Source organism: Cynocephalus volans, chromosome X, assembly GCF_027409185.1.
Source record: "Cynocephalus volans isolate mCynVol1 chromosome X, mCynVol1.pri, whole genome shotgun sequence".
NCBI classification, from domain to species: domain Eukaryota; kingdom Metazoa; phylum Chordata; class Mammalia; order Dermoptera; family Cynocephalidae; genus Cynocephalus; species Cynocephalus volans.
In genome coordinates this window covers 88,205,868-88,224,730 of record NC_084478.1, presented here as the reverse complement: position 1 = coordinate 88,224,730, position 18,863 = coordinate 88,205,868, and the positions used below count along the sequence as shown (strand labels likewise).

At 38.4% G+C, this 18,863-nt stretch overlaps 1 protein-coding gene across 1 annotated transcript in view; it reads right to left on the bottom strand.

The window, feature by feature from the left end:
- Nucleotides 1-18,863, bottom strand: part of SH3BGRL (SH3 domain binding glutamate rich protein like) — a 79,616-nt gene that overhangs the window by 42,846 nt on the left and 17,907 nt on the right. The window lies entirely within an intron of this gene.

Genomic DNA, 18,863 nt, shown 5'->3' with positions numbered 1-18,863 from the left:
TCACACTAACTCTTAAAAGCAAGTACCAAAGCTAAATATTCGTGACAAGTGCTAGTCTAACGTAATGTGGACCTTCCATTCCAAAAAATTTCAGATTAATGTTGCAATAAGAATTTAAAAACAAACCAATTCATTCTAATCCTCACCTCCCTGCCCTAGTCACTGTCATTATCAACTCAGTACAATGAGTTCCTGTATAGATTTCAATCCTATTTAGGAGAACATTGCCATAGTAGAATCAAGGGAATTTGAGTGATTAAAAGCTACAAAATGATGGTGATTTTATAGTAAGTAAAGATGTTCCCCAGCTCACCACCTTCTCTATGCAACAAATTCTGGCAGTTTAAAAAAATAAAAAAGTTATTTAGACAAACCACATCCTAAAGCCACATTTCCTGTAAATGCTACAGCACGTCTAATTCCGGTCAGACAGATTCTCCAGGCAGCCTTCCCATGTAAGGATAAGCAAAAACACATGAATCTTCAAACAGGCTAATGTTAAGTCACAGAACAGGCATATGAGAACCAAATACGGTAGCTAAATTCTCAAGCTCACAACAGATACTTAAAAAAAAAAAAAAAAAAAACAAAGTTGTAACCATCAACTCCAAAGTATCTGTTCTTGAATCACAGGAAAAGTAGTGAGTAATTAATCTGTTCTTATTAGTGTTAACTGGATGACAAATATGAGCCAATTTACCATGTGTTACATTAGCTCTGCCTTTTCTTTTTCCTTTTCTACTGCAGGAAAGGCTACTGTGAAATGTGCTGCTAAGATGGGTACATACCACAGCAGAATATGCATCTGAATAAATAAATTAGTCTGATATGCCCTTGTAGAAAAGGATATACAGATTTCCCAAATGTCTTGAGAGAACAGCCTCTGCTCCACTGTATGGAAGGCACTGTCCTACACTGTGACCAGTAAAAATGTCCATAGACATGACATCATTTGGTATGAAGGATAAGGCTTGAGAGGATACAAATCCTCTACTTGAACTCCAGGGCAGAACAAGACCCTGAGAAGTGGCCCATGGCAATGAAGAGAAGATAATTTTCCCAATTCTCTCTACCAAAACCCCAGATTAAAGGCAAGTAAGGATATTGTCTGTCTTTCTAGTGATCATAGAGTTCCTACTAGCATTATCATATGCCTTGGCAATTCTGAAGGCTGTTATTTCAGTCATAGTCAAATAAAATCAGAAGCATTCTGATAGCATGCACCAAGAGCTATGGAAACATTCATGTTCCTTGATTCAGTAACTTCACTTCTGGATTTCTAGTTTAAGTAAATAATTTGAAAGAGGGCAGAATAATGTGCCTGAAGAAGTTATACAACGTTTTGGTGTGTTCTATTGTTGTTGATTTGTTTGTTTTACAGTAGTGGAGGATTATAGTTGCTTGCATATCCAACCATTTGGATTTGGTTAATTAAATTTTTGGTGGTGTGGCCAGTTGAAAGAAAACTATGATCACACTGAAACTGACCACTGTACAATTATGTAGCAATAAGGAAAAACGTTTTTGACATCAAAAGTGAAAAAGGAAGTCTAGAGAATCCCATTTTTGCTCTGAATTCAACTGTGAAAAGGATAACTGCATATATTTCAAAGACTAACAGGAATTTGTACACAATTATTATGACTGCTTAGAGAAAGCAGGAATGAGTACTTAGCACCTTGATCAAAAGACCAATTGAACTATATTGGGATCATCAAGATTATGGGGACTTTACCCCCCAATATTTCCAGTAGTGTTATATTGCCTTACATAATTTTTAAAAATCAATTCATACATAGGAAGCTCTTACCAGAGGCAGCACGGTATAGTGGAAAGACCATAGACTGTGGAACCTGTGGCAGACACACTCTAATGTGGACTGCCATGATCCCCATCTCCTAGTGTTCACTCTCTTGCATAAACCCCTCCACTTGAATGGGGGTAGGACCTGTTATTTGCTTTCAACCAACAGAAAACAGCAAAGAGGATGGAATGTCATTCTAATAAAGATGTTATGTTACGCAAGGCTTTTATTAGAAGACTTAAGCTAGAGCCTCACTCTCCTTTTTCGACTATGAAGAAGCAAGCTGCCATGAGTACTACAGCCCCAAGAAAATGAATTCTGCCAACAACCACACAAGCTTGAAAGTGGATTCTGCCGTAGTGGAGCCGCCAATGAGAAGTCAATCCTAGCTGACACCTTGATTGCAGTCTTGCAGAGAACTCAGCTAAGCTATGCCAAGACTCCTGACCCATAGACACTGTAATATAATAAGGGTGTATTGTTTTAAGCCACTAAATCTGTAGGAATTTGTAACACAGCATATAAAACTAATATAAAACCCGACTGAGTTGGATTTGAATCTCAGATCCTCCGCTTATTTTCTGTGTGACTGAGCCAGTTGATTAACCTCTCTAAGTCTCAAATTCCTTATCTATTAATTGAGAGCTACAATACCCAACTCAGAATTGTTGCAAAAAAATTATAGATAAGAGAAACAATGCACCTGTCACACTGCCTGCCATAAAAATAGGCTAGACTGTAAATTACAAGCTCTTTCATGGCCGGAACCATGTTTGTCTTGCTCATCATGTTATCTGGTGCCTACTACTATATCTGGCCCATAGCAGATATTCTATAAATCTGTAGTGAATGAATACATAAATGAAATTATGCTCTCAAGGACTGGTAGCTACTATTGTAAATATATACAAGGCACTGTAGAGACAAAGAATTGAGAGAGAATGCCTACCCTCAAGGTGTTAAAAATAATGAATGACACCACAGTGCATCAACCACAATGCAGGAAAGTGTTTCTGGAGCAGTATGATAATAAAGGTATGTAGATGAAAAACCAGACTTTGGAATCAAAAGTAGGAAAATTGTGTCTGCAGGATTCAATAATAACCTTTCTTAAGCTGCTATCAATATTAATAGAAATTACACATGAGGATAATAAGGTATTTAAAGTAAGCAATGTAGTCACTAGGTAGTCACTATAAGGCAAATGGTTTGTAATATGCTGGGCTGCTGCCTGAGCATTCATAATGCCTAGTGACTTTTCTCACTAACATCACGTGATTCTGAGAAATGAGATAGGCTGCTTAGTAAACCTAGTTGAAGGACCACTAGGAGACTGTAAATTCCTCCCTGAGAAACTGAGGAAGATACAACTACTTACTGCATTAGAGTAAAACTCCAACAAAAGTGTTGTGCTCAAAAAAAGGGTTGACCAAAGTAAGAAATTATATCCTGATAATGGTCCATAAAAAAAAAAGTGCTTCTAAATGCAAGAGAGTCTAACAAAAACTTGACTGGCCATTAAATATTGTCAAGCAATACATTTCCTGAGCCCTAAAGTCGATTTCCACCAAAAAATATCTGCCGTATTATAAAATTGCTCTTTTTCTTAGATTGGCTACATTATTTGGTATCTATTAAATTGATCCAAATGCAAAAGAATTACCACTTAAAACAGACAGATAAATCTGAGGCAGCAGAAAAAGTTCCAAAGTTAAGTCAATCTGAACCTTAATCCTTGTACTCAAAACTTACTTAAGCACTCAGGTAGTGGTCACTGTAAAAAGCCACCAACATTTGCTTCTAAGGAAGGGTGGAGACTGAAAATATTGTGAAACAATGAAGAGCAAGGAAGTTATTGACAACTTTTGAAAGTTGCCCAAATCATTCTATGAAAAAGACCAATAACACTCACACAAAGACACAAGCACATCTCAAAAATGCAATTCCTAATGATGCTAGATTGAAAGAAAATTATTTCTCCATTTCCCTTTTTTTTCCCCAAGGGAAAGGAAGCTGCTTTTACATAGGTCCTGCTGCATTTTCAGCTATGTAAAATATCTCATTGCTAAGACCAAATTCTCTCTCAATACAACAAGATTTCAAGCCAATGGATTTTTTAAACTCAAGAGTGGTATTACGGTGGCAACAGAAAGAAGGGGAACAAAACATAGAAAATGATTTAGGGAAGTCTGACCTATTGCTAATGGCATCACTCAAGTCAACAGAGAATCTCAACCTAATACACATTGTGAAGCAAACCATCAAATGCACGCAAGACTCATAATCCTTTGGCATATTGATCAAATTTATGGAAATGGCACAGAATGCAGCAATTCAACTTATTTAAGTGCAATTTATTTGCCCTTAATAATTATTATTCTATTAAATGCCTAATAGCAGAAAATATCAAATCTTTGCACATGTTATATAACTGGGTAATTTCACAGATAAATCTGTCAGATTTTTAGATCACAAGGTCAGTTTTCCAAACAATGAAAACCTTGTCTAACTAAATAGCATGTTTTATTAACGTCACATAATGAAGCAAATAGGCATAGCTTTATTTTTTACACACTGAAAAATTAAACACAGCCACCCAATTCAAAACTAACCCTCAGTTACAGTCTATTCAAAATAAAGGAGTTTGAATGGCCTTACACAAACATAACATGATCACAATTTGTTTTGCTTTTTTAAGCAATTTGTATGTCCACAAGGAAATGTATGTTGACAAATTTTGCTGAACAATCTAAAATTTGTTTATATCAATGCTCCTTCAAGGATGCATGGTCTCAGTTGGTAGATAATTCATGGTCCGATTACTTTTACACACAAAAAAACTGCCTGTACCTGGTTACCCTCTCTAGGCTTTTCTAGGAAAATGACTGCTAAACACATCCTGCTGATGGTAGGTCCATAGCATAATTTTCATACCTAAAGCACTGCTCATGCCTGCAAAAAAAACCAAACACAAACACAAAAAACAAATACTGTTGTGAGGCTGTCACATGGAAAAGGAACCAGAATACCCAATTGAGAATTTAAAAGGGGGTTTTTATCGGTCGGCCGGCAACTGTCCCTCCAAGAAAGTCTTGGAAGGGAGCATCCCTAACTTGAAGTTTAGAGGGTTTTTTAAAAGGCACATTTTTACATTAGTCACACAGTTAAAATTATCAAATAGTCACACACTAATAGTTATCATATAGTTACACACATAACACATATCCTCCTGGCATAAGGAGGGGGTTTGGGGAGGCCTAGTGCAAGCTGATAACAGAAGCTGAAACAAGCCAGTTAATTGCTGATAACAGAAGCTGAAACAAGCCAGTTAATCGCTCAGGGGCAGCTTGGGTGGGGAACAGCAAACAAAATTCAAACTTCTCTACGTGCAGGCTAATACTTAGCTTTTAACTTCTATCAAGGGGGCTGAAGAGCTGAGGAAGATTTTCAAACAACAACATTTTCTAAGCAATTCAAACACTATTTAAACTTAATCAATCTACCTTGTCACACTGCAGTTTCACAGAAGCAAATTTCGTATGTTATGAAAGTGGGGGTCACCCTATCTCAATACTACCTTTTTAAGACTACCTTAGCTTTAGAACTAGTTTTCTTCTCGTCCATAGTCTGTGAAGTGACAAGATTTCCTTACAAAGGAAATTAACCTTTTCTTTCAAGGGAGCATGGCAAGTCAGAGAATTCTGTATCCTGACCAAAACAAATTAATTTGTCATAAGAAAATGAACTGGTCTAAATCCTTAGCTGAGCAGTGTGCCCCAAATGAACATTCCAGAGAACACCATGAATGTATTCTCAGATTCAAGCCAGTAATCATGTTCCGACCTGTCCAGCTAAGGACAACTGCCATATATTACCTAATTAGTTAAATAAGACCAGAATCAAATGGCCTAAGAAGTTAGCTAACTAGTAAACAAAAGTGGTTAAAACAAAAGGGGTTTGTGCCATGCAATTCTGTGGGCTCATCATTGAATTTCTGTGCAATTTAGCTGCTACCATAATTATCTGGACTATGACTATCAAGAAAAACAGCATATCCAGCAAAAAGAACTACTGTAACGAATGATGAAGAGTCTGAGATTTTAACCTACTTGCAAACTAACCAGTAAGCCTGCCACAGTGTTAAAGATGCTGGCAGAAAACATGAGATTCATGAACCACAGATACAGCAGTAGTCAGAGTATCAGCATGTTCTTGAACTTGTTCTCTGATCCTTGATTTCTACAGAGTAACACAGAGGGCCAGGCTACAGGACCTGAATCTTTTATACTGGGCAGTAAGAAAACCTGTCTTTTGCTCTGGAGGGAGACCCTATATCTTTCAAGGTTGTTTGAAAAGAAAACAAAGAACAAAGGCAGTCAGTGCCTCTGCTCACAAGACGTGCACAAATATGCAAGAGACCAATGGAGAATTTTTTGCCAACACCTACCATTTACAACCCATTTGGGCTATTACAGAGCTCCTAGCTCTTGTCTTACAGGTTTCTGAAGGGGAAGCTAATCTGAACATCAAATGTAGTGTTGGGCGATGAAAGCCTGTGATTTCACCACCTGGTTGAACAGAAAATTGTAGGAGTTAAGTTGTATAGCAATTCAATTAAAAATAGAAGCCACAGAGTCTTTAACAATCCATCAGGCCAGACTGAATTCTTCTAGTTCCAGGGATGATAACACATTCATTCAGCAGTCCCTCATAAAGTGGGTTGTTTATTTGTAAAATCAATTCTTGTGACCAACGTTACATCTTTAACTTCTCTCATTCTAACAGCAAATCTTCGTATGTGTGCCAAAAGATAAAAAAGTAAATCATCAACTCATTTTAAAGTGTAGACAAGCTGCAAAGAACTTATTCTCTCTATAAACGTGCTTTTGTCTTAAGCATTTTGATACTGATTCAAGAAACGACCTGACAAAATAAACCTAATACTATTTAAGTTTAAAAAGAAAAAGAAAAAGAAAACTGACAAAATCTTAATGGGAACTAAAGTACTGTATATTAAAGAAGGACTCTAAATGTCTGCTGTTACTACTAAAATGTTATGTAAGCAGAATTGCTTTTTTGTTTTGTTTTGTTTAGTTTTAATTTTATCAGTATTAGGAGTAAGTAAGCATAATTTAAAGGGAACAAAGCTACAGAAATTAAAATACTAATTTTTCCTTATGATTTTTAAAAGTACTCAACTGCTTATTGCAAATGTAGCAAAAACCTGTTTAGAATCCAATTAGAGTCCATATACTGAAAAATGAGGCTTAGTTATGGGCCAGTCTCCATGGTGAATCAGTAAGATATATTCTCTTCATTAAGATGATGTGTTCATGGGCTGGCCCGTGGCTCACTTGGGAGAGTGTGGTGCTGATAACACCAAGGCTGCGGGTTCGGATCCCATATAGGGACGGCCGGTTAGCTCACTGGCTGAGTGTGGTGCTGACACCACCAAGTCAAGGGTTAAGATCCCCTTACCGGTCATCTTTAAAAAAAAAAAAAAAGATGATGTGTTCATATGTATAAGGAGAATGATTTATCCTAAATAATTATCTAGTGATTCCACAATAGATGATTTACTGAAATATATCTAATTGCCCTGAGCATTTGACTAGCTGACTAGCAAAGAGTCATATGTATAATTAACAGCAAACAGGTATTGAATCCCTACTTCTGGCCTTTCTAAAATTTGAATATGTTACTGATAGTCTTTGTGCAACCTAACAAAACAATAACATCTCAGGAATACTGTTGGTAGACAAGGAGTTTCCTTAAACATTTACAGGTCTTTTAAAAAATGTACATGATAAATATTTGTTAATCATTCTTCATCACAGAATCTTGTAGCTTTTTAACATTAGACTTGAAACACACCAACAATTCATTGATGACCATTGTAGGGTAATAGAGAAAAAGCACCAAACATTCCCAGCCTTCCAGAATGTGTGGAATTCCATATACATAATTCATTTTTCCTGGTGTAGAAACAAGAGTGTTGAAAAAACTATTTAAAAATATTTGCTGCTATTCTGTATTAATTAAGATGGAAATTTTAAAAATGATAACCAATTTTTCTATTTTCTTCTGTTCATGTTTACATGAAATATCTAGCAATGAAATCCAACCTCCAAATCCTGTAGGTTAATTCTTGTTCCACATCCCAGGTCATGATAAGACATAAAAGGAAAATAATACTATTTGTTTGAGAAATGTTTACAATTGATGTTTTCAGTCAAGCTGGTGGAATAGACAGTCCCTAACATCACTCTCTCCCACAAGTCAAACAATTTACAACTATCAAAAGGCAACAACAATGAAGCTGGGGTCATCAGAGATCAGGGGAAGAGGAAGAGAGACCTAACTAACGAGTTCACAAAGGCAGAGGAAGCCAAAATGAGAGAAAGAAAGGATCACACTCACCATTTCGATTCTCTGCCACTTCAAGGCTGGAGCTGGTTAGTGCATGGAGCAAGAGATGGCAAAAGCCACTGCTATGCCCTCCATATAAAGTTGCTTAGAGTTGGAAGGGGAGAAGAGGGCCTTGGTAGCCCTCAGGACAGCAAGACCACTCACAGGGTTCCTGTGGACCCACATAGGAGTGAGGAACCACAGACAACTGAAAAGAGGACCCACTCAGAGGCTGGTGAGACATTGCAAGGGACTAAGGCATGGCCCATCCCATGGGAAGTGTTTGGAGTCAGGCAGTGGGGGAGACAGGCCCACAGTGGGAACATCAGGGCAGAGCATGGACACCTGATCAGCCCCCCAGTCAGCACAGGACCACTCAGTGGAAACTGGTAAGGAATACAGAACTGCAGGGGATGCAGTTTGCTGAAAAGACTCAAGCCCAGACCAGAGATTCCACACAACACAGGTGGACCAGAATTCGCAAGACCCGGAAGTACATACAGTGTCAACAATTAAAACCTGAGCTGCACAAAAAACCTTCCCCAGGGAATCAGCAGCAAAGCAACAATTTAGCTCAACTACAGGGCTCAAGTGCTCGTTCCCACAGGAAGTTTTTCCATTTTAGAAAAAAGCAAAGGACAACCAATTAGTTCCAGTGCAGCAGAGGTTAAGTGGTGGGAACAGTGACTAATCTAACACAGAACTGAAAGAAAAAACAGAATACCCACAGACCAGAGACAAAGTTTGATATTAACTAGTAAAAGCCTCACATCACCGAAGAACACCTATAAAACCTAGAAGGACCAGAAGCCCCCTGGGTTCCCAAGCCAAGGAGGGGGAAGGGCTGTGGGCCTCATGCTTCCCTCCGAGACATCTGCAACCAGCAAAGCAATGACTACCAGCTGCCACAGGAAGCACCACAGGCTCCTGACCCAGGGCGGTGGGGACTGAGGGCCTTGGCCATGCACCCAGAAACCCAGAACCAGCTCAGTGACAACTACTGAGCCCCCTCAAGAAGTGCCCTGGGCTCCCAAGCTGCAGCAGTGGGGGGTCAAGGGCCTTGGCCATGCACCCCAGGCACCTGCAACAAGCCAAACAATGACCACTGAGCCACCACAGGAAGCACCCTGGGCTCCTGAGCTGGGGTGTTGGGGGGCCTAGAGACTTAGCCATAGCCCCCTGACATCTGCATCCAGGCCAACAATGACTGAGCCACTGCTGGAAGCCCCCTGGTCTCCCATGCAAGAATGAAGGGGGTGCCATGGGCTTCAAACACACTCCCCTCCTTCTTCTTTCTCCCACCCTATTTCCTTCCCCCTTTCCTTCTCCGCTTCCCCCAAACTGCTCTGCAACAACATCTTAGAATATAAAAAAACTAACATTAATAAATAAATTTTAAAAAAAGAAATGAGCCAGGTGACTCCTCACCCCCAATAGGCCCAAACCAACATCCCCCAGCCCCTGAGGCAGCAGTGATGACCAGGCAGCCCCTGTGGGATTAAGGCCAAGTGAGTCCCCAACCCCAAGAGGCCCAAACCAATGACACCCCAGGCCCTGAGGCAGCAGTGGTGACACAGCAGCCCCCATGGGATCAAGGCCAGGCAAGTCCCCGCACCTGAGAGGACCAATCAATGACCCCCAGGTCCTGAGGCAGCAACAGGCAGCTGACTGTCAGCAAAACTCCCTGCCACTGCTAAGGACATGAGGGTGGTACAAATGCATCAAGAAACCGTCTGCCACAGTGACTAAACACCAATGGAGAGATACGAGAAATATAAAAAAAAACCAAGAAAGTACACCACAACCAAAGGAATAGAATAACTCTCAAGTTCTAGATCCTAAAGAACAGGAAGTTTTTGAAATGACTGACATGGTATTTTGAGCAACAATACTAAATAAACTAAATAAGATACAAGAAGACTCAGACAACACAACAAAATGAGAAAAAGTATACAGGAACTAAAAGAGGTAATATACAAAGAAATCAATGCCCTGAAAAAGAATGTAGCAGAGCCTGTGGAGTTGAAGGATTTATTCAACTAAATAAAAAACACAACAGAGAGCTTAACCAGCAGGCTACAACAAGCAGAACAGAGAATTTCTGAACTTGAAGATGGCCTATCTGAAATAACACAGGTGGACAATATAAAAGAAAAAAGAAATTAAAAAATTGAAGAAAATCTAAGAGAGATAACAGACAACGTTACACACTCAAATATCTGAATCATGGGCATCCCAGAAGGGCAGGAAGAAGGAAATGGCATTGGAAACATATTCAATGAAATAATAGTGGAAAAGTTCCCAGGTATAAGGAGAGATACAAATCTTCAGAGTCACGAGCCTCAAAGATCCCCAAACATATTAAACCCAAAGAGGTCCTCTCCATATGCCAGACATTTCACTAAGTACTTTACATGCATTATCTCATTTTAATTGATGAGAAAATCATTCTCAGAGTAGTTAGCTTCCTTGCCCAAGAGGACAACAGCTAAAAAATGGAGGAACAGATATTCAAACTAAGCAGCTGGACTCCAGAATCCATGATCTTTACCACCACATTATACAATTCATAAGTGACTCCCCCTCTCTCCCTGGCTTAGTAGCTCAGGGCACTTCTGATCCTTTTAAGTTTTATAGGTGTTCTTTGTTGATGTGACCTTTACTGGTTAATATCAAACTGTATCTAGTCTGTGAGTATTTTATTTTTTCTTTCAGTTTTGTGTTGAATTATTCACTGTTCCCACCACATAAACTCTGCACTGGAAATAATTTGTCCTTTGCTTACTTCTAAAATGGGGGAACTTCCTGTAGGGACCAGTACTTGAACTCTGTGGAAGAGCTAAATTGTTGCTTTGCTGATGATTCCCTGGGGAAGGCTTTTTGTGCAGCTCAGGTTTTAATGGTTGACCTTGTAAGAACTTCTGGGTCTTGTGAGATCCAGTACACCTGGGTTGTGTAGAAACTCTGGTTGGGCCTGAGCCTTTTCAGCAAACTGCACCCCCTGCAGTTCTATATTCCTGACCAGTATCTACTGAGTGGTCCTACATTGATTGGGGGGCAGATCAGCTGTCCTTGCTGTGCCCCAGTGTTCTCCCAGTGGCCTGTCTCCCCCATCACCCATGCTCCAAACACTTCCCATGGATGGGGAATGTGCTGGTCCCTTGCAATGACTCACCAGCCTCTGAGTGGCTCCTTTTTTTCAGGTGTTGTGGCTCCTCAATCCTATGTGGGTCCACAAGAACCCTATTAGTAGTCTTGTTGGCCTGGGGGCCACCAAGGTCCTCTTCTCCCCTGCAGTCTCCAAGAAACTTCATCAGAAGGGCACAGCTGTGGCTTTTGCCAACTCCTACTCTGTGCACTCACCAGCTCAAGCCTTAAAGCAGCTGGGGCTCGAAAAGGTCGGAGTGTTTTTTCTTTCTCTCATTGTGGTTTTTCCCACTTTCGTGCAGTCTGTAGGTCTCTCCTTCTCTTCCACTAATCTCTAGTGGCCCCAGCTTGGCTGTCATTGCTTTTTAATAGTTGTAAATTGGTTGATTTGTGGGAGAGAGTGATGCTGGGGACCATCTATTCTGCCACCGTTACCAGAAGCTCCAACTCTTGTTATTCCTACCAAATTACAATCTCCACAAGGGCACTCCCACATCTGATTTATGCTTGTGTTCTTCAGAATACAGCACAGAGTCCCTTATACATTGTAAGTATTCAATAAATATTTTTAAGTAAAGATCTATTCAGGGCAGAGACTTTATGTAAACCACAATGCATCACTTTGATGGTTCTCCTCTCATAAGAATACTAATCGGATCTATTCTACTGGCACTGTAACCACTGTAAAATCAATTATTAGCAGGATTTTCACCTTTCAATCAGTCTTTTTTAGTTCAATTCTAAATAAAAAGACAATGAACTGAAAAAAAGCTGAGTATACAGACTTTCAGGCCCAAGAACTAACCCAGAAAAGAGGCAAGCAAAGAGTAAAGTAGTCAAAAGTACTCTGCTAACATCTCCAACTCCTCCTAGGTTTTCATATTCCTCTCCCCAATCCCTAGTCCCTCAGGTCCTAAAATGTCTTCTGTTTGTGAACAGCAAAGAATCTTTCTTAAAGCTGTTAACAAAATGCACGATCTCCTAGAAGATCTACTTAGAATTGGTTTAAGTTCAAAGATGACCATACACATACAACTGGTTTTTGTTCTCTGCCTGTCTAGTTTGAGAAAGTAAACAATTCAAAAATGATAAATATACCTTGAGGCAAGAAGCATGACATTACATGCTGCATGTAGGCATAATGTCCCAAAGTTCATAGAAAAAGAGGCTCAGCTAACATTTTCATGGAAATGTGCACTGTTGACCAACAGTTCAAATGTAAAGTTGGGTGGTGTCTTGAAGAGACACCTACATGAACATAGTTCCAAATAAACATGACCTGTCCAGTCCTACAATTCATAAGTAACCCTCCACCATTCCTTTTTCTTCACTTTTTTTCTGCCTTTTTTCCTTTGGTCTGTGTTTCATAAAGAATTATGAGGATTTGCATAGAAGAGGCACATATGCTAGATACAAAGATTTTGGAATTCAAGATAAGAAACCAATCCTTAGCAGAAAAAAAAACTACTCAATTAAAAAAAGAGAACTGAATGAATTAATACATGTAAAATGCTTAAAACAATATGTGACACATATTAAATATTCAACTGATGTTACTGTTATCCCTGTTGCTATTATAGTTTATTTCCATAAGTAAGAGAGGCAGTATCAGTGTATTGGCGATGATACTGGACTTTGTCTTAAAAAGTTTGATTCAAACTTTGTCTATTCTACCTACTAAACATGTGATCATAAGCATGTTACTTAAATTTTCTAGGCCTTGGTTTCCTAAGGTCCAAAAAAGGGACATGGGTGCTTACCCTCATAGGTTATTATAAATAACAATGAAAATATATAAAAATATATGTGAAAGAGTTTGTAAATATAATCAAATAAGAATTTAATTCAATAAAATCACTTGACTTTTCTCTCACTACCATATCCCTCACTTGAGTCTGTCCTATGGTTGTACGTGTCCAGGCCATGTCTGCTTTTGTATTGGGGGTTCCCTGGTAATTACTTCGAAGCCATATCAGGGCCTCTTCACACTGTCAACCTATTCTCTCTCTTTCTCACTCTCTCTCTCTCAAACATAAATACACACACACACCACAAAACTTAACGGACGTCAGAACAGTTTCCTTCCCTTTCTCCTAGAATCCTATGTAGTATACAAAGGTACTTAAAAAAAAGTTCACAGAAAGATTTGCATTCTTTTAACTCTATTTTCCACAAACTCTCTGAAGTACCCTTGTATCTTGATTGGTTCCCCGGACTGAGACTAATTTCAAACACTGCCACTTCTTTTAGAAATTCATTATTTATTCTCCATACTATATAGTTTTCAGCCCTTTAAGACATGGCTTGGTCTTGGATCCTCAGCTCCATATCCTTAGTTATACATAGCTGCTTGATATTTTTTGATGGTGTACCTTTTGTTCAAAATGCAGACTGTTGAGTCACATTCCCACGGATTCAATAGGTTTAGAGTATCCATGAATAAAATTAACAGGCATCCTCAGAAATTTCTGAAGCAGGTTGTCCTCATACTACACTGTAAAAAACAATGGAATGTCTATAGAATACCTAACACTGAATGCTTCACCACTCCCGTAGTCATATATTTGCTCTTACTGTTATCTCTCTCAGGAATGCTTTTTCCCTTCATCTCTGATAATGAAAACCTTGCTCATTTTTTGAGATCCAGCTCAAATGCAGCATCCCAGATCATTTCTCCCACAACCGGCACATATGTTCTTTCCAGTTAAATAAGATATGGGACATTATCAGCACTGGTGTACAAGGAAGTATTGAGTGATTATAATCTCTGAACTTTACAATCTGAAGTTTTGCATCTGAGTCTGTGCCTTCCAGTTAACTTTACTATAAGATCTCTACACTGGGTAAATTCATTTAAAAAAAAAGTAAACACCAGTCATCTGATTGGTCAGAGTGATGACTCTGACCACACAGAAACTGGAGAGGAAGACTAGCAGCCATGTCAGTACCACAGATTGAAGATGAGAGGTAAAGAAATAAAAAAACATTTGTCAGCTAGAAAACTGTACAAGTTCAATAATGGGAAATCAGTAATAACCCTCCAGTGGTCTAAGGGCCAACAATGACTGGTTATACAACTACCTAATTGAGTATGTATGGTTGGTATAAGTTATATAATAATAAGGAAAAAAGGAGGAGGGAGGTAAGTAAGAGCAGAATTGGCAGTGACACATGCTAAGGGCAGGATCCACGGATGCAGTTAATAAATGGCAAAATAGGGATTTGAACCCAGATCAACCTGATTTCATTATGCCAGTAGATTTTCAAATCTTAGTGTGATCAGGAATATATTCAGGATATCTAGACCTGGGCCTACAAATATGCATTAGAAACACTCTTCTAGTTATAGGTGGGCAGTGTATAAATCATACCTGAAAAACAGTCAACTATTGTTTCTCATTGTCGCTTGAAGCACTATTTCTCCCCTCTTTTCTTACATTCTACTTTTGCCAAATGAGGGCAAGTTTCCATATCAGCTTTTCAAAGATACTCAACTACCTAGCAAGCCCAAGCATTAAAAAGACAAATTCTCTAACCTCTTTCCTCTTTCCTGTACCTTCCCAAGCTCTGGATTCTGAAAACTAGAGACTCCCTTAAAACTTTGCAAAAGAAAAGGACAACTATCTTCCAGAGGCAGCTTGATAGCTGCAGCCTCTGCTGGGTGTACTAGATCCTAAACCGTCAAGCTCATAAACATGTTTTCCTCGCTAAAGTTAAATATCATCATCATCATAATGATGTTAACCTTACATTTACTGAGTGCCCAGTATGTGCTAAGCATAGTGTAGAGCATATCACATTATCTCCTAATCTTTAAAAGAAATCTGTAAGGTTGGTAATATCTTCATTTTGCACATAAAGAAAGAGTCTCTAGAAAGCAAAAGTTAAGTAACCCATTCAAGATAACCTCCAGTAAATAGTGGTTTGAACCACTTCACGAGATTTGAACACATGCAGCCTGAATCTGATGTCTATGTTCTTAATTGCTCAACTATACAGTCTGTGGAAACCCAGATGTCTCATAACTACTTGCCAGCTCATCAATGTCTGCAATAACTACTGGCCTGAGTCTAAGACACCACCACAAAAATCTAAAAGGGAGAGAAAAAGGACATAGCCCTGTTGCTTCGTGTTGCTTCGCCCCCCACGGATTTGTCACCCCACTTCCCCTGGGTGACGGAGATGCAAAGGATTACTTAAAGCCCATCTCTTCTGAGCAGTGAGAGACCCCAAAGTGGTTAATCTCCCACTGAAACTCTTAAGCAAGAGGCAACCCTTTCTTGGGAAATTAACCCTGAATTGGGGTTCTTTTCCTTCATTTATACTCCAGACCAGGAAGTTACAGGAAGAGAACATAGGTGGGGTTATAGTTTAACAATATAGGCTGGTAACTTTCAGTGAAACAAGCCAGATGACATTCCAGTAGGCAATTAAGTGATCTTACAGCAATTTCTCAGTATCTTTACATAACAATCAGTAACTAGTCTGTCCTTGAGCCAGCAACCTTGCTGTGCCACAAATCTTTATCTTACACAGAGACTTTATAGCCTGAAGAAAATTTCCAGTCCTCCACAAGGTCAATATTTGAAACTGCAAGGCTTTGGAAAACCAGGCCCTATGAGGTACATATGCTTTATAGTATATTCCACATAGCCCAAAACCCAGAATTACAATCCCTCATGTTATTAGAATGTGCCTAGTAAACCTCTATTACCAGGCATATACAGTCATGGTCAAGTGTTCATATGCCTCAAGACCCAAAGTGCTTTAATAGTTTTAGAGGGAGATAGAATTGAAAAAAAAAAAAAAAAAAAGATAAATAATTCTAGTCACGTCTCATCTAAGAATTTTGAAATTTCTGTAAGAATTACTGTTGTTCAACACTGCATAACCTCTCACAACAAAAGAATTTCCATGTTATAGGAAAAAACTCAGTGGATAACACTTTGCTGTAACATAAATCATAAAACAATGTAATTAACAATCACATCTACTGGCCTTATTTGTGTGAAAAATAATCAGAACAACATTGGAAGAATCATTAAAATCTTAAAATGAAAAGTTGCACTGAACTGTTCATAAAAAATTAATGAAAGACAACTAAAGAGAAAATAAGGAAAACCACTTCCTCATCTGTATTTTATTAATGCATAATGCAGAACTGATTTTATGTTTGCCTTATTTTGAGCAAGTGAGCAAGTTGAGGTATTTCTATATTGTGCAACCTATTTGTAATGACAACCTATTTCTTCTAAGGAAATCTGAAGAATTTAGAAAGGGCCAATTAAGAGACCACGTACATTTTTGTGACCTGCTTGAGATGGCTTGTGAAAATACATTGTTCTGGACCATTTAAAGAGGCTAAACATTACAGTTAAACATTAATAGTAAAGTTAATGAAAGATGAAATAATCTGTTGAAGGACAGGCTAGAAAAAACACAAGCTTTCTTAACAGGATGTTCAAAAACATTGAGGCAATTAAGATGAGCCTGCCAAATGGAGAAGTAAAAAAGCAAACAACTTCTATAACTTCTGTGCACTCCAGGCTTACCAGTTCAAAGGCACACTTTACCAGTGTTAATAGTAGCTGACTTCTGCCCATCTTATTAGAATAGTGACAATGTAAAATCCTGGGTATGGATCCTGACTCTGCTTAGTTACTGGCTATAAGACCTTGGGCAAGTAATTCAAATGCTCTGAGACTTGGTTTTCTTTTAGGTAAAATGGGCCTAATACACCTTTTTCAAAGAGATGTAAAGACTAAACAAGAGGAGGAACACAAAGTGCCTGGCTTTGAGCCTGACACCAAAAAGGCATTCAATAAATAGAAAGTTTTTCCACACCCATTTACTCCTTTTCTCCTACTCATTGTTCAAACTCATGCCAAAATCCTATTTTCCCTAAAACATATTTTAGGCATACTGATATTCTTTATATCTAAATTCTTACAGTAGTAGTTTCTAATCTGTGGTCTAGTGATCTCTGTGGGGGGGGGAGGAGTAGGGAGAGAGGAACGGAGTTATTGTAAAGGGCCTACAAAGCTCTATGAACACAATGCATTATCTACAGACTGAATAAATAAGTCTTGCACTTAAACATACAACCATTTTTTCCAATAGGTATAGATTAGATGCTGCTGTATAAACTAAAACACAAATTCATTTCAAAGTGTTACCAAATTCATGGTAGCTTTTTCTTATTATTCTCTCAATCAATGGATAGTAAAAATTCAACTACTATTATGGGAAATTTCCGTATTCATTCTCAGAGAAGCTGGATCCCACTATCACAAGTGGCTCTATAGTTATATGATGTTCTCCAGTGAGAGGACTAAGACAGTCACCTCGAGTACAAAATTTAAGGTGGCACCAGAAAACTCAGTAATCAAGATAAAAAGTATTTTAAAGAAATATTTTAAAAATAAAAATTAATGCAAAAATACATGAGGAACAAAATACCAAAATTTTAAATAAAGACATGGTCTGACAGGACCAGGATTAGGGTGGGGTGAATGAGGTGAAGCTGTGCAACTGCAGGGTCATATCCTGGTGCATAAACATATTGAGGATTTGACCCTGCATGTCTAAAGAAGAAAGACTGGGTCAGTATTTCACAATACAAAAAGTGTTCACTGAAATGTACAGCTGGACCTCTGAAAGAGGAAGCTAATCCATGGCATGAGTGCTTTCACAAAGAAAAAGAGCTTCCTTTGGCGTGTGAGAGCAAGAGAGAAGACATGAGAAGGGAGAGTTGGGTATGCATGTTGAAAGTCTGAATTTAGTAACAGAAACAGTTCCAGGAGAGTATCAATTAAGTAGGAAAATCCTGCTATTTTGAAAGGCTGGCAGCTAGCCTATGTTTCTTTTCCAAAGGGCAAGAGACATCATCATCATCATCACTACCATTTATTAAATGCTTACTATGTGCCAAGAACTATACTGAGAACTTCATCTTGTATAGGCATCACAATTCTGTGATGTATGTATACCACTATTTTCCTCATTTTATTAACTGAATTTTAGAGGGAATTAAATGAGTGTACCAAGTGTAAGGTGCTGTACCTAGTAAAATATTCAAGGGACAATATGAATTTATCCAGGTATACCTGTAATCATAACAAAAAGAACAATAATAATATCAAATAACATTATTGAACAGTTACTGTTTTAAGCACTTTAAGCACTGTGCTAAGTATATTGTTTCATTTAAACTATATAACAGCCAGGCAAGGTAAGTCTTATTATCCCCATTTTTACTGAGGCCTAGAAGTGTGTGTTATGTGCATGCCTGTGTGTGTACAGACATACACACACACGTATATATGCTCGTATATATATTTAGAGAAATACACATATAAATATACATATAATTTATAAACATGCATATATAATATATTTAGCATCTACTATGTGCCAAAAATTATGCTAAGTACCACACACATTACCATAGTTAATTTCATTTGTTTGTATCCAGAGAATATTGCTTCCATAGCCACAGTTAGGC